General features: G+C 48.4%; 1 long non-coding RNA gene and 3 other non-coding genes across 4 annotated transcripts; 3 read left to right on the top strand and 1 right to left on the bottom strand.

Moving 5' to 3' along the window:
• The first annotated feature begins 297 nt into the window (after window positions 1-297).
• Window positions 298-486, top strand: LOC139074228 (U2 spliceosomal RNA). Its single transcript, XR_011523766.1, has one exon. It is a non-coding gene; the product is annotated as a U2 spliceosomal RNA (small nuclear RNA).
• Window positions 487-3,083: 2,597 nt separating this feature from the next.
• Window positions 3,084-7,292, top strand: LOC139074031 (uncharacterized). The gene is made up of 2 exons (XR_011523339.1): window positions 3,084-4,811; window positions 6,633-7,292. It is a non-coding gene; the product is annotated as an uncharacterized lncRNA (long non-coding RNA).
• A 2,294-nt stretch (window positions 7,293-9,586) lies between these two features.
• LOC139074222 (U2 spliceosomal RNA) lies at window positions 9,587-9,777 on the top strand. Its single transcript, XR_011523760.1, has one exon. It is a non-coding gene; the product is annotated as a U2 spliceosomal RNA (small nuclear RNA).
• Window positions 9,778-15,129: 5,352 nt separating this feature from the next.
• On the bottom strand, window positions 15,130-15,320 carry LOC139074221 (U2 spliceosomal RNA). Its single transcript, XR_011523759.1, has one exon. It is a non-coding gene; the product is annotated as a U2 spliceosomal RNA (small nuclear RNA).
• Window positions 15,321-15,568: the final 248 nt, after the last annotated feature.

Raw genomic sequence — 15,568 nt, 5'->3', positions numbered from 1 at the left:
CGGTCCGGAGGGTGGGAGTCGGCCCGCGGAGTGGCGTCTCCTCGGCGGGCAAAAGGCGGGGCATGCAGATTAGAAGCGGCTGTTCAGCGCGAGAACGACGGAGCAACCAGGGATCCAGAATTTCCCGTTAAAACTGTAGAGAATGAAAAATCTGCACAAGAGCAGACTGCCTAGCGATTCCCACGGTGCTGTCAAAGGAGCAAAGGAAGGGAGACCCGGACTGAGCGGGCGGCGACTCGCCGTGAGCTGAAGGTGCGTGCTAGGCGGGCGGCGACGGCGAGGGGACTGGCTACGGGCATCGCTTCTCGGCCTTTTGGCTAAGATCAAGTGTAGTATCTGTTCTTATCAGTTTAATATCTGATACGTCCTCTATCCGAGGACAAAATATTAAATGGATTTTTGGAGCAGGGAGATGGAATAGGAGCTTGCTCCGTCCACTCCGCATCCACCTGGTATTGCAGTACCTCCAGGAACGGTGCACCTTCTCTCCCTATTATTCGTGTACTAAGTATAGACTGTAGCCTCCCGGTTCTCACTTCTTTTTCCCACGCTGGCTTTTATTTCGTTTGCACGTGTAGATTTTTTTCCCTTTGCTTTCTGCTACTTGTGTAAACGGCCTGCGTCCTTCCGCGCTTCTGTTTTTCCTCGTCGTTCCCGCGAGATTTCGCGTTTCTTTGCGACGCTGCGTCCGGGGCCGGTGAGTAGATCACGCTGCCTCCGCCGGCGCTCGCTTTTCCCAGGCTGCGGTTTGGCTGCTCTTGGCTCTCGCGTTCTTTAACCAAGTAACGGGCGAGTGTCTCCGGTACCCATTCGTACTGGGTGTCGTTGGCGGCCGAGAGACTGAAATTGCGTGAGCTCCTGTAATCGCCGCAACCCCAAATCCGGACATCGGAGTCCCTCTGACGGGGGAAGGCGGTGTCTCCGGGGAACACACTTGAGTGACTGGCAGGGCCAAGGCTGCAGCTGGCTCGGAGGCTCCGCGCCCCTCGCCGTTCAAGCCCGCCTGTCAGGAGGTGCGTACACCTTTCGTGGTCGGCCGCTGCAGTCCTGCTCTCCGAGAGGACCCCCTATGCCCGTCTGTCACAAGAAGCCTGCGCCTCCCAGCTCTTCCCCGTTTCCAGTCTCTTACCCCATTAGGCTCTCTGCGTCCTTTCGGACCTCTTCGAACCCCGCTCCCGTTCCTGAAACCTTGTGCTTCTGCCGTCGTCGACCCCGCCACCCACCCCCCCCCCCACCCCCACCCCCAATTCTCAGTCTCCCTTCGCTGCTTGCTCTAACCTTCCCCTGAGGACATGCGTTCCTGGAGCCTGCTCACCCGGTGGCTGTTTGCTCTCTCCACCCCTCATTCCACTGGGCTTTGCTTCACGTCCCTTAGAGACCACCCTCCTCTTCCCTCACTGCCCCCCAGACAAGCGTTGAGTCGCACACCACCAGAATATACCCTCCACTGCCTCTCCTTGTTCCTGTCGTCTGTCCAGCCGCCGGTCACTCCCCTGGAAGATTTTAGCTCCTGGTTCCCTGTCTCTCCCCAACACACTCCTGTCGTCATTCTCGGTGTTCTAAAGGCGCGCAGATGATCCTGCCGAAGCCCTGGCCTCTCAGTTCCTTGCCCTCGCCTCTACCCAAGCCACTCATTCTCCTGGCCCGACCCGCGATCTTGTCATTACCAACGGCTATAACCCCGTCCACTTCCAGCATCGCACTCTCCAGTCACCCTCTTCGACCTCCCTCTGCTACCCTTTGGTACCTGCCACCTTTCACTGTCCCTTCTCCCCCACCCCCCACCCCCAATGTCCCTGCATCCCCGTTGACCCAGATGAATTTCCTTGCACGTACCCTCAGCTCCCTTGCCACGTCCCTGCTCTGTCATACTCACGTGGCCAACCTCCACCTCTCTAACTACCCTGGGCTGCACCTGTGCCACTGAACGTCGCTGGCCCCAAAACATACAACCGGGTGGAGCCGGCTCACCTTAACTCTCGGTATGCGCGGGGAGCGGGGGGTACTGACAAGGACATCAACATTTCTAGGCCATCCGGGATCCCATGGGCCCTTATGCAAGACGGGCCTTTTTTCCTTTCTCTTTTTTTTTTTTTTTTTTTAAGATTTTTATCTTTTTCCTTTTTCTCCCCAAAGCCCCCTGGTACATAGTTGTATATTCTTCGTTGTGGGTCCTTCTAGTTGTGGCATGTGGGACGCTGCCTCAGCGTGGTGTGATGAGCAGTGCCATGTCCGCGCCCAGGATTCGAACAAACGAAACACTGGGCCGCCTGCAGCGGAGCGCGAGAAATGTCACTCGGCCACCGGGCCAGCCCCAAGAAGGGCCTATTTTTATATTTGTGTCTTTTTGTGAATGACTTATAGAAGTAAAAATAACGGATAGTGGGAAACGACTTTGTTGAAAATTGACATAAGAATTTAAACATAGCAAACCCACATCTTCCCCTCATATTTTCCAGGTTTTGAGGTCTAAATACGTGAATCCGGCGACATCCTCCAAATGCCATGAACTGCTCATGGACCGTCAGGCCCAGCCCCGTGAATTGTCCGATTGCAAATGCATCACTGATAGGTTCTAGCTTATCCCTACTTCTGGTTCTTCTTGCACTTACATGGTCAAACAACAACCGTCGAAGAAATTTTTTAAACCCTTGGTCGCTCATAATTTTGTCAAATTGCAAATTCTGGACTTTGGGAAAATTCATCTAGGATATTGCCATTTGAAGACGTGCAGCCTGAGATTTCACTTATATATAATCCCCGTCACCACCCTCATTAGAGTCCAGTCCTTTGCTTTCATCTTCTGATTCGTCTAATAGTCTAATAATTCATCTGCTAGAAACACGCTCCTCTGTCAGTTTTCTTTCCTTTGCCATTATGGCCGGGGGGTGGGGCAGATTTCCGAATTCTCGGCTGTGTTCAGAGAAAGCAAAAATCAGACTACAAAGAGCTGTCTCCCATCTGCTTGTTTACCTTCCTGAAAGAGGATTTGATCGATACCTTTTCTTAGCGACACAAGAAGAAAACTGAAGGATCACGTCATAGGGACGACTCGCTCCACTGTTGCATCAATCCTGTAAGGGACTCCTTCATTCCTCCATTTCGTTAGTCTTGTAGACTTTTCCGTCATAGTTGGGGGTTGGTGAATAGCTGCACAAAAAATATTCCTAGGATGATGAAACAGTAAATTTTTTCAAGAGAGAGGGAAACTAAGATCGCTAAGATCCTGTGATGCATCTTAGATTTTGTGAGAGACAAAAGCAGCCCCGGAAGCTGGCCTGCCACCCACAGCTAGGCCGTGGTGGTCTCCCGGTGAATGTAAACGATCTCACAGAACGTCACCGTCAGACAAGGCCGCTATGTGACCGTGATGGATCAAGGCAGAAATAAGACCACTCCATAGTCACGTCCGAACTCAGACAAAGAAGAAGAATATAGTGTCCAAATGAGAAAATTCACCAAACACCGCCCCCCCCCCCATCCTCGATGCTCTAATATGGGTAACTGCTGCTACGTTACCAGTTACAGCTTTGGCTGATGGCCCTATTCTTCCCTCCTTCTGGGTAAGATTTATTCAGCTACCCAGTCACAGAATTACCCCCAACTTCCTGAGAACATCTGTAGGGGAGGAAAAAAAAGTCTTTCCCCTTCTACCCTTCTATGTTCTCCACGGTTAGGGCTTTGTAACAAAAGACAGATCAATGAGAGAAAAATAAACAGAAGTTTATTAGCATGTGTATCTCATATATACGTGGGAGCAACTCAGGGATGAGTAACTCAAAGGGGTGGGTAGAACTTGGGCTTATATAGCTGATAAAAGAAAGAGAAAGAACGAGGCCAGAGTCGACGTGATGATTACCATGACCGCCTCAAGGCTGAACTATGGGCAAAAATAAAAAACTACATTTTAACCTTCACTGTCACCAGATGGCCGGAGAACAACTCGGTAGTATTTCCCTGCAGTTAGAACATTTAGAAAGCCCCGGACACAAGATAAACTGTAGCTGGAAAGGGTGACCAATCAGAACTGGACTCAGCCTTAACCTTGCGTACTCTGCACCTTTTACCTTTAAAACCTGGCCACCCCAAGACCGAGGCAGCACAGGTGTTAGCTCTAGGGCTAATCTTCCTCAGCAAAAAATAAAAAATTAAAGATAATTGTATTTCCAACTTGGGGCATGCCTTCCACAGTCTCCAGTGATCAAGGCACCTGCGTCACTGAGCAAACCGTGCAAGCTTTAATGAAAATCCTTTAAACTTCTTGGACTTTTAAACTTCTTGGCTCCTATCATCCTCAATCATCAGGCAAAGTTAAGAAAGTTAATGGAAAAACTGGATTCAAGCAGAAGAAATCTTAAACTGCATGGGACTATGTGAATTGAGGAAGACGTTCTAATGTTTTGCTTTTCCAGATTTAAAGAAATCTTTTCTCTTAAGCTAAATATGACTTATAGCAATTTGTAAGCAGAATTGAAGCGTTGATCTTTTTCTCCCAACCCTATCCCTCCAGAATTTGGAAACTCTTGATAAGTGAGTGTTCTTATTTTTCATGGCAATATGATTGTTTGCATAAGTTCGAATAGAATCTGTTCTCCTGATAGCAGGACACGGCTGGAAACACTGGTTATATTACCAAGGCTTTGACTGGAATGTCATGTTAAACAAACAAACAAGAAACCCCCAAAACATGCATAGACTCGGATATGACCAAAGAGCTTTAAGGAACAAGGATTGACTTTATGGAACAAATAAAGCCACTTGGGAATATTGGCCTGGTACCTTGCTTATAGGGTTCCCAGCAACCTTACCAGGTGAGTAAAGAAGGTCACTTCCCTGGCAGGTGCAGGAACCTCAGGCTATTTGGGGGACCTCGAAAAGAGAGGGCTTCACCCAAACGTGTAGGCATTGCAGGTGAGGTCTAATGACAAGCTCCTTGACTTGGCTTTCCTGGCCTCGAGAGGCTTTTAAAGTTCAATCTGAGATTCCTTATGAAAGGTTCCAGCGAAGCAGATTTAAAAGAGCCCGTATTAGGGCCGGCCCGGTGGCACAGCGGTTAAGTTCGCACGTTCCGCTTCGGTGGCCCGGGGTTCGCCGGTTCGGATCCCGGGTGCAGACATGGCACCGCTTGGCAAGCCATGCTGTGGCAGGCGTCCCACATATAAAGTGGAGGAAGATGGGCACGGATGTTAGCTCAGGGCCAGTGTTCCTCAGCAAGAAAGAGGAGGATTGGCAGCGGATGTTAGCTCAGGGCTGATCTTCCTCAAAAAAAAAAGAGCCCATATGATCCATTGCTATTCTTGCTGTACTTGTGTGAATAATTGGGCCAAGTTTATTAAAACTAGACTTATTTTGCAAACCAATGAGTCTTAATGTCACTATCTTTGGTAAAAAAAGAGGGCGATTTTAGACAGAAAAATTATGTTCCGGTAAAAACTATAACACACATTTGTGGATAATAGATTCTAGCTCTGTTAATTGTCTTGAGCTTTTTGTTTCCTGCCTGTAAACTGGACTGGATCCTGAATCCTTCTAGTTTCCTCAAATATCTGATACACATCAAACTAACGTTTTCCGTTTTTTCCATCCTTTTCACTTGAAGTCATTAAAAACTGAAGCCACCCTTTTTTCCCGAGGCCCTGAAAACTGAAACTGGACGGCTTGGTGTAAACTTAAGAGAGATCACCACGATGGCCCATGTTTAGAGACTCTTCATGTCTGTTGCTGTATAGGCCATTTAAAAGCTTTATCTGAACACCCAATGACATCATCAGAGACACTGCAAAATGCAAAGGCTGTTTCAACCCTGACATCTGGAAATCTTTTTGACTGGCCATCCCCTGGGCTGAGAAATTAACTTGTAATTGGCTCCAACCATTAACCTTGTTTTTCTTTTGTTCGTCAGATTTCACTTGAGTTTCCAGGCCCAACCTTGATTGGTTTACAGGCCTCTTCTCTTGGATTCCCCAAGGATTGAGATCCATTATGGAGGGGATACTAAAATTTGGGCTGTGGGCTGGCCCGGTGGCACAGCGGTTAAGTTTGCACGTTCCGTCTCAGTGGCCCGGGGTTCGCCGGTTCGGATCCCGGGTGCAGACATGGCACCGCTTGGCAAGCCATGCTGTGGTAGGCGTCCCACATATAAAGGAGAGGAAGACGGGCACGGATGTTAGCTCAGGGCCAGTCTTCCTCAGCAAAAGAGGAGGATTGGCAGCAGTTAGCGCTAATCTTCCTCGAAAAAAAAATTAAATTTGGGCCGTCTAAGATGTGTGGTCGTCTATGTAATTATAAAATATGAACTTAAGTGTTGTTCCAAAGCCCTTGATCAGGGCACCAAAATATTAGTCATGCAGAGCATTCCCCGCTCTCCCCACCTAGCAACCCAAAATATTTTAAAGTAAAGGTAAAAGGATTTCATTTCTCTGACCCTGATCTTTGCCCTTGCACAGCAGGAAGTAGCTGGCACGGTCTTCGCTCCCATTCCGCAAGATTGAGGAGTGAGCATAAGACAGTGGGGGTTGAAACCGAGAATGACAGAGTTAAAATTTTCCCTGGATTAGGGTGAAACCATGCCTGTTACCCACAAGGCTGACGTGGGAAACAAAGTAACCAAAGTTTCTGGGCTTGTTTTGCAGAACAACAGGAGGCCTGCTGCTAAGAGAGCAACTTGCTGACAGCCTCCCTCACCTGACTGAGGATTGCACAGCGGTGTCTGGACGCCACCCTGCCACTGGCAAGCCACATGATGCTGACTCAAGCCACCACCTACGTTCAGCCCATGCTGCACTCTGATGCCTCCTACACGGGACTGGATGGGGCCCAAACAGCCGAGGGGGCACTTGGGCATCAAGGGACCTGAATACTCCCCAAATTGATCAAAGGTGTCGCCCTGGCAAACCTACGATTAAGAGGGGGAAATGACAAAAGAAAGAGATAAGAACGAGGCCAGAGTCAGCGTGACCCCCTCAAGGCTGAACTATGGGCAGAAATAAAAGATTACATTTTAACCTCCACTGTCACCAGGATGGCCGGAGAACGATGCGGTCGTTTTTCCCTGCAGTTAGAACACTTAGAAAGCCCCGGGCACAAGACAAACTGTAGCTGGAAAGGGTGGCCGATCAGAGCGGGACTCAGCCCTAACGTTGCATACTCTGCACATTTTTGCCTTTCCAACCTGGCCACCCCGAGACCGGGGGAGTGGGAGGCGGGGGGTGCTCACCTATCAACTTGCGAGTTGAGGCATACTTCCCTGGTTTGCAAACGTTTAATAAAGCTTCTCTTTTCTTTAAAACTTATCTTTGCCTCGTCAAGCTGCTCATTTGGGTTAACACAGCCTCTTAAAACAAAAGAAACAAAGAAACAAAAAAACCCAGTAAGTTTCCAGACAAGTGACAAGACAAAGGGAAAGGACTTTGAGTTTCTGGGGTGGCAAACCGTGGAAAGGTAAATATGTGGGGAATGATGGAAGATAAGGGCTAGTCACCAACGTTTGTTGTGCAGAGCCCTCTGGTGCCAGTCTCTGGGCTGATAAGGGTCTAGAGTTGTCGGTGATTAACTTCTGTACAAATTTGTGTCCTGCTTTTAGGCAAATAGGGGGAGGGCAGAGAGCTTCTCTCCTGTCTGCTTCAGCTCCAAGTAATCCTTATGCCAAAGTGGCATGTTTTGGGGGGGGGAAGGGGGGGCGGAGGGGGGGGGCAAATCCGGCTACCCTTCACATCCCATCCAGAGGAAGGGCTCGCTTACTTAAACTCTCCCCAAACCCCCATATAATAAGCCATTCCCGACACCCTCTTACTGAGATGCCCCACGGTTCCCCGCGGCGTGTGTCCTCTCTCGTTCTGCTACAAGAAATAGACCCAACTCGGTTCACTACGGGTGTGTTCCTGGTGGTCTTTGGCTGGGTGGTGTAGACAAGTTATTACAAGGGTCCGCCAATGGACCCTCGTGGTAATTCCAAGATGGAATGAGTTTTATTCTGTTTAAAAAGCAAAGCAAAGTCTCCCCTCTTTTCGTTGGAAGACCTATAAAAGAGAATGTAAGTCACGAAATATCAGTATTTACAAACAGAACCGCTCAAAAAAGAAACTTAAAAAAGAGAGAGCCAGAGAGAAAAGGTTGTTGATCTCATGTCTTAAAAAAAAAAAACAAAAAAAAAAACACCTCCCAGGGGTGGGGCCGGCCCAGTGGCGCAGTGGGTAAGTGCGCATGTTCCACTTCACCGGCCCAAGGTTCGCTGGTTCGGATCCCGGGTGTGGACATGGCACCGCTTGGCAAGCCATGCTGTGGTAGGCGTCCCACATATAAAGTGGAGGAAGATGGGCACGGATGTAAGCTCAGGGGCCAGTCTTCCTCAGCAAAAAGAGGGGGATTGGCAGCAGATGTTAGCTCAGGGCTACTCTTCCTCAAAAGAAAAAAACGAAAAGCAAAACTCCCAGGGCAAGACAGGTTGGTAAAAGCCTAGAGGGATAGATAGATTTGTATCTGCATCTGTATATGTGTACGTGTATACAACACACAACAGTAAGAGGATGTCAGGTGGTGGGTGTTCACTGTAAAATTGTTTCAACGTAGCTGTGTGTTTGAAAAAAAGAAAAAGAAAAGAAAAAAAGTGTCAGCGAAAATAATCCATAACCAATCTATAAATCAGAATTGGGGTGAGTTTATTATGAGCCAGATCTGAGGACTAGCTCAGCCAGGGGTCTTCCTTCCCCAAGGAAGGAAGGGCACCAAAGAATTGAGGGTGTACAGAGAGGTTATATACCCTCAAAGAGCATGTATCACATGTAGTTGTTTTACAAATGTCACGAGATTGCCCTGTTGGCACAGGGATTGATGGACACAGCAGGTAGTAGGTCTGCCTTCTGGTGGACACAGCAGGGTAGCAGATCTGTTTTCTCGAGCTGGGTGGTCACAGGGTGGGCGCAGCAACCAATTCCTAGCCTAGGGAGTGATGCTCGTCCTTAAGGAAATGCCAGTGTGGGGGAAGTTGCATCTTTATCTTAAGGCCATTTGCTCTTGTCTCTGGGACATAGCAAATGCTTAAAGCAGATATGCAATGCGTGCTCAAAGGCCACGTTAGGCCCTTTTGGAAAAATAAGGTCAGGCCGAACTAGGTTTACACCAAATGGCTTCCTCATGTACTCCAATATATCCTATTGCTTGCCATTTGTTTATCAAAGGAAAGAAAGCGATGTGGAAAAGAAAAGCCTCACAGAGCTGTTTGCGTCTTTCTGGATCTGGGCTTTTCCAGGGAAAGGAGGCTGAAGGAGGCTTCCGCCAGCTGGCGAGTTCCTGTTCCGAGGTGACAGGGCCCCGGAGCAAGGCAGGAAACGGCGCGTGTGTGGGCGGGGCATGCAAATTTAAAACGGCTGTTTTTGCCCGGGAGCTATGGGAGCAAAAAAATAGAAATCGTAAAAGCCCCAAATAAGTTAAACAATCCGACAAACTATGTATGTCTGACAAGTTGTGACAATGACACACTGTCAAGTCCAGCGAAGAGTGTGGGCTTTCGTTTGAGGGTGGCTTTTCTCACCGTGACCACAAAGAGGTGTGAGAGGAAGGGTGTCGCCGGGCAGGAGTAGGGGTGGTTATCGCTTCTCGGCCTTTTGGCTAAGATCAAGTGTAGTATCTGTTCTTATCAGTTTAATATCTGATACGTCCTCTATCCGAGGACAATATATTAAATGGATTTTTGGAGCAGGGAGATGGAATAGGAGCTTGCTCCGTCCACTCCGCGCATCGACCTGGTATTGCAGTACCTCCAGGAACGGTGCACCCCCTCGGGGGAATATACTCGTTGTCTCAAAGTCAGCGTGGTTCCTGGGGAGCGCGGTGTTCTCTCTGCGACGATAGCAGAGAGCGCCTTGGCCGGGGCTTTATTTTCTGTGGCTCTGAGAGTAGTGTTCTGGAGAGGAAACCTAGCACGGTGCTGTGTAAGCGGGGCAGCTGCCCGCCACAGCTCAGGTGCAGCTGAACCCTACCAGCGCCAGAGAGAGAGAGAGACAGAGAGAGAGGAAGCGCGGGAGTATCTGTCAAGGGCCCCCTTACCCCTGTGAGTGGTAGAAGGCTGCTTGGGCGTAGGGCTGATGAGCGCGTGCGCCGTAAGCCTTATCCTCCAGAAATGAGATGTGACAGACAGGAATACAGTGAGGGGAGGCCCAAAGGGGCGCTTGTGTAAGGTGACAGATAAGAACTAGCTTCTCGGTGGTGAACGTGAATCCACTCTGTACAGAGACTGATGTCTAATAATGTACACCTCAACTGTACACAGTGTTGCAAGCCAATATGATGTCAATAAAATAATTTACTTTTTAAAAAAAGTACAAGGCAGTAGTGAAAATGGCTTTTTAATTTTTTTCTATTTTTTAAGTTTAACTTTTTAAAGATTGTCACCTGAGCTAATGTCTGTTGCCAATCTTTTTTTGGTTCTCTTTCTCCCCAAAGCCCCCCAGTGCCTAGTTGTATACTTTAGTTGTGAGTCCTAGTTGTGGCATGTGGGACGCCACCTCAGCATATCTTGATGAGCGGTGCCATGTCTGCGCCCAGGAGCCGAACCAGTGAAACCCTGGGCCGCCGAGGCAGAGCGCGTGAACTTAACCACTCAGCCATGGGGCCGGTCCCCTATTTTTTAAATTTCAGTGATTTACTCTCTACGTTTTATTTTCTAGTGCTTTTGTCTCCCCCAATTTCTCGAGTTCCTTAGCAGGAAGGTTATTTGATCACGTCTTCCCTCCCTTAGTGAAGGAGGGATTCCTGATTGAGGGTTATGGGAATGACCGAACACGCGGCACGCTACACTGGAGAGATGAGATCGGCAGTGGTTTATTCCCCACGTATAGTCACAGTCTGGGCGAGGAGGACGTGGTTCACCAGGCAGGCCCACAACAAGGGCTGCTCTCTGGAACGACGTGTAAGCAGGAGCTGTGGTCAGCAGACTTTGTAGTAACAAGGGGGTGGGGGTGGGGGTGGGAGTGGGGGTGGGGGGGCGCGGGTAAACCTGGTTCCTGCAGGAGGATGTGATTGTCTTGTTTGAGGAATTCTACTTGCCGACAGGGAACAAAACTTGCTGCTCTAAAATGAGCAGGCACTGTCCGGAGCACTTTCTTCCTCTGTGGAAACTGCCTTCCCGGGTTATCATCCCCAGCTTGGCTCAGGTAAAACTCACCTTCTCTCTCTTATCTATAGAATGGTTATTGGTTATTTTGCGTCAACATCTCTTGGCATAGTGTGGCAGGATTTCAGAGAAACCCACCGGAGACCGCCCGGAATCTACTTTGAACCAGCACTTGGTACCACACAGGCCCATTGAGTCGTCGTTGTCGCCCCCTCCCCCCGCCCCCGCCCCCGCCTTCCCCTGCCCCACCCCTTCCCAGACTCTTCAGGTGCCCGGGGGAGTTCTGAAAACTGGACCTCCTTATTTAAGTCGTAGGTCCTGATTTTTACCTGAGCTGTTTCAAGTCTTAAGACGAGGTGTCTTAAGGGGGCACCAGTACATATCCTAGGTAAGAGGAACCTAGGGGGAATTTCCTAGGCCGGGGAGCCTAGGGGAAACTTCAGAGTGAACGAGGAAGGCTGATCTTTTTAATTTGGCTCTAAATTGGAAAGAATTGTGTGTTTAATAGCAAAATGAGAAACTGAACTCCTTCAGCTCTGAAGAGAAGGAACACCGGCTCCTTCCAGCCGTAAGGCGTTCTCAGGCAACTGAGAACCTAGTGGGAGTGTCTGAGGTTGAGCCTCCTGACATGCAGGGGTCCTATAGGGAATTCCATCGTGATCATCCACTTTAGCTAACTGACGGCTCATCTGGGGACACACACATAAGGATTTGTCATCCAGCACTCCGGGCCCCCGCAGTAGGTTCTTTTGCTTGTTTCTTTGGTTTTGTTTGTTTGTTTGTCTTTTGGGTTTTTTTTTTTTTTTTTTTTTTAGGAATATTAGCCCAGAGCTAATTATCTTATTGTTGTGGCAATATAGTTATTTGCATAAGTTCAATAAGAATCTCTTTGCCTTATAACAGGACACAATTGGAAACGTTGGCTATATTACCAAGGCTTTGACTGGAATGTCACATTTGAGAGAGAAATGCGTAGACTCAGAGATGACAAAACAGCGTTAAGGAACGAAGGTTGATTCTGTGGAACAAATCAGGCCACTAGGATATATTGGCCTGGTACCTTGCTTACAGGGTTCCCAACAACCTTACCAGGTGAGTAAAGAAGGTCACTTCCTGGCAGGTGCAAGAACATCAGGCTATTTTGGGCAACTTCGAAGAGAGGAATTCACCCAAATCTATAGGTATTCCAGGTGGAGTCTGATGATAGTAGACTTTCAAGTTTAAGCAGAGATTCCTTATGAAAAGTTCCACCAAAGCAGGTTCAAAATTGTCTATATGATGAATTGCTACTCTTGCTCTAATTATGTAAATAATTTGGCAGCCTTTATTCGGCTATCTTTCGTAAAAATGAGGGTGCTTTTAAGGAGAAAATTTATGTTTCTGTAGAAAATGTAATGCACATTTGTGGATAATAGACTCTTGTTCTGTTAATTGTCTTTGAGGTTTTTGTTTTCAACCTATAACCTAGACTGGATCCTGAACTGTTCTTGTTTATAATTCTAGTGACTATCTTAACAGAACGACATGATGAAAAGAACCACTACTGCATTGTATTGTATAATTGGTTTATAGATGAGTCCTATTAGACAGTCTATTATCCGGTATTATACTTTGAAGCCTCTCAAGGCCAGGAAAGAGAGACAAAGAACTTGTCATCAGACTCCACCTGGAATCAACCTTCGTTCCTTAACGCTGTTTTGTCATCTCTGAGTCTACGCATTTCTCTCTCAAATGTGACATTCCAGTCAAAGCCTTGGTAATATAGCCAACGTTTCCAATTGTGTCCTGTTATAAGGCAAAGAGATTCTTATTGAACTTATGCAAATAACTATATTGCCACAACAATAAGATAATTAGCTCTGGGCTAATATTCCTAAAAAAAAAAAAAAAAAAAACCCAAAAGACAAACAAACAAACAAAACCAAAGAAACAAGCAAAAGAACCTACTGCGGGGGCCCGGAGTGCTGGATGACAAATCCTTATGTGTGTGTCCCCAGATGAGCCGTCAGTTAGCTAAAGTGGATGATCACGATGGAATTCCCTATAGGACCCCTGCATGTCAGGAGGCTCAACCTCAGACACTCCCACTAGGTTCTCAGTTGCCTGAGAACGCCTTACGGCTGGAAGGAGCCGGTGTTCCTTCTCTTCAGAGCTGAAGGAGTTCAGTTTCTCATTTTGCTATTAAACACACAATTCTTTCCAATTTAGAGCCAAATTAAAAAGATCAGCCTTCCTCGTTCACTCTGAAGTTTCCCCTAGGCTCCCCGGCCTAGGAAATTCCCCCTAGGTTCCTCTTACCTAGGATATGTACTGGTGCCCCCTTAAGACACCTCGTCTTAAGACTTGAAACAGCTCAGGTAAAAATCAGGACCTACGACTTAAATAAGGAGGTCCAGTTTTCAGAACTCCCCCGGGCACCTGAAGAGTCTGGGAAGGGGTGGGGCAGGGGAAGGCGGGGGCGGGGGCGGGGGGAGGGGGCGACAACGACGACTCAATGGGCCTGTGTGGTACCAAGTGCTGGTTCAAAGTAGATTCCGGGCGGTCTCCGGTGGGTTTCTCTGAAATCCTGCCACACTATGCCAAGAGATGTTGACGCAAAATAACCAATAACCATTCTATAGATAAGAGAGAGAAGGTGAGTTTTACCTGAGCCAAGCTGGGGATGATAACCCGGGAAGGCAGTTTCCACAGAGGAAGAAAGTGCTCCGGACAGTGCCTGCTCATTTTAGAGCAGCAAGTTTTGTTCCCTGTCGGCAAGTAGAATTCCTCAAACAAGACAATCACATCCTCCTGCAGGAACCAGGTTTACCCGCGCCCCCCCACCCCCACTCCCACCCCCACCCCCACCCCCTTGTTACTACAAAGTCTGCTGACCACAGCTCCTGCTTACACGTCGTTCCAGAGAGCAGCCCTTGTTGTGGGCCTGCCTGGTGAACCACGTCCTCCTCGCCCAGACTGTGACTATACGTGGGGAATAAACCACTGCCGATCTCATCTCTCCAGTGTAGCGTGCCGCGTGTTCGGTCATTCCCATAACCCTCAATCAGGAATCCCTCCTTCACTAAGGGAGGGAAGACGTGATCAAATAACCTTCCTGCTAAGGAACTCGAGAAATTGGGGGAGACAAAAGCACTAGAAAATAAAACGTAGAGAGTAAATCACTGAAATTTAAAAAATAGGGGACCGGCCCCATGGCTGAGTGGTTAAGTTCACGCGCTCTGCCTCGGCGGCCCAGGGTTTCACTGGTTCGGCTCCTGGGCGCAGACATGGCACCGCTCATCAAGATATGCTGAGGTGGCGTCCCACATGCCACAACTAGGACTCACAACTAAAGTATACAACTAGGCACTGGGGGGCTTTGGGGAGAAAGAGAACCAAAAAAAGATTGGCAACAGACATTAGCTCAGGTGACAATCTTTAAAAAGTTAAACTTAAAAAATAGAAAAAAATTAAAAAGCCATTTTCACTACTGCCTTGTACTTTTTTTAAAAAGTAAATTATTTTATTGACATCATATTGGCTTGCAACACTGTGTACAGTTGAGGTGTACATTATTAGACATCAGTCTCTGTACAGAGTGGATTCACGTTCACCACCGAGAAGCTAGTTCTTATCTGTCACCTTACACAAGCGCCCCTTTGGGCCTCCCCTCACTGTATTCCTGTCTGTCACATCTCATTTCTGGAGGATAAGGCTTACGGCGCACGCGCTCATCAGCCCTACGCCCAAGCAGCCTTCTACCACTCACAGGGGTAAGGGGGCCCTTGACAGATACTCCCGCGCTTCCTCTCTCTCTGTCTCTCTCTCTCTCTGGCGCTGGTAGGGTTCAGCTGCACCTGAGCTGTGGCGGGCAGCTGCCCCGCTTACACAGCACCGTGCTAGGTTTCCTCTCCAGAACACTACTCTCAGAGCCACAGAAAATAAAGCCCCGGCCAAGGCGCTCTCTGCTATCGTCGCAGAGAGAACACCGCGCTCCCCAGGAACCACGCTGACTTTGAGACAACGAGTATATTCCCCCGAGGGGGTGCACCGTTCCTGGAGGTACTGCAATACCAGGTCGATGCGCGGAGTGGACGGAGCAAGCTCCTATTCCATCTCCCTGCTCCAAAAATCCATTTAATATATTGTCCTCGGATAGAGGACGTATCAGATATTAAACTGATAAGAACAGATACTACACTTGATCTTAGCCAAAAGGCCGAGAAGCGATAACCACCCCTACTCCTGCCCGGCGACACCCTTCCTCTCACACCTCTTTGTGGTCACGGTGAGAAAAGCCACCCTCAAACGAAAGCCCACACTCTTCGCTGGACTTGACAGTGTGTCATTGTCACAACTTGTCAGACATACATAGTTTGTCGGATTGTTTAACTTATTTGGGGCTTTTACGATTTCTATTTTTTTGCTCCCATAGCTCCCGGGCAAAAACAGCCGTTTTAAATTTGCATGCCCCGCCCA

This window comes from Equus przewalskii, chromosome 10 (assembly GCF_037783145.1).
Source record: "Equus przewalskii isolate Varuska chromosome 10, EquPr2, whole genome shotgun sequence".
Taxonomy (NCBI): Eukaryota; Metazoa; Chordata; class Mammalia; order Perissodactyla; family Equidae; genus Equus; species Equus przewalskii.
This window is presented reverse-complemented; position numbering and strand designations above follow the sequence as displayed.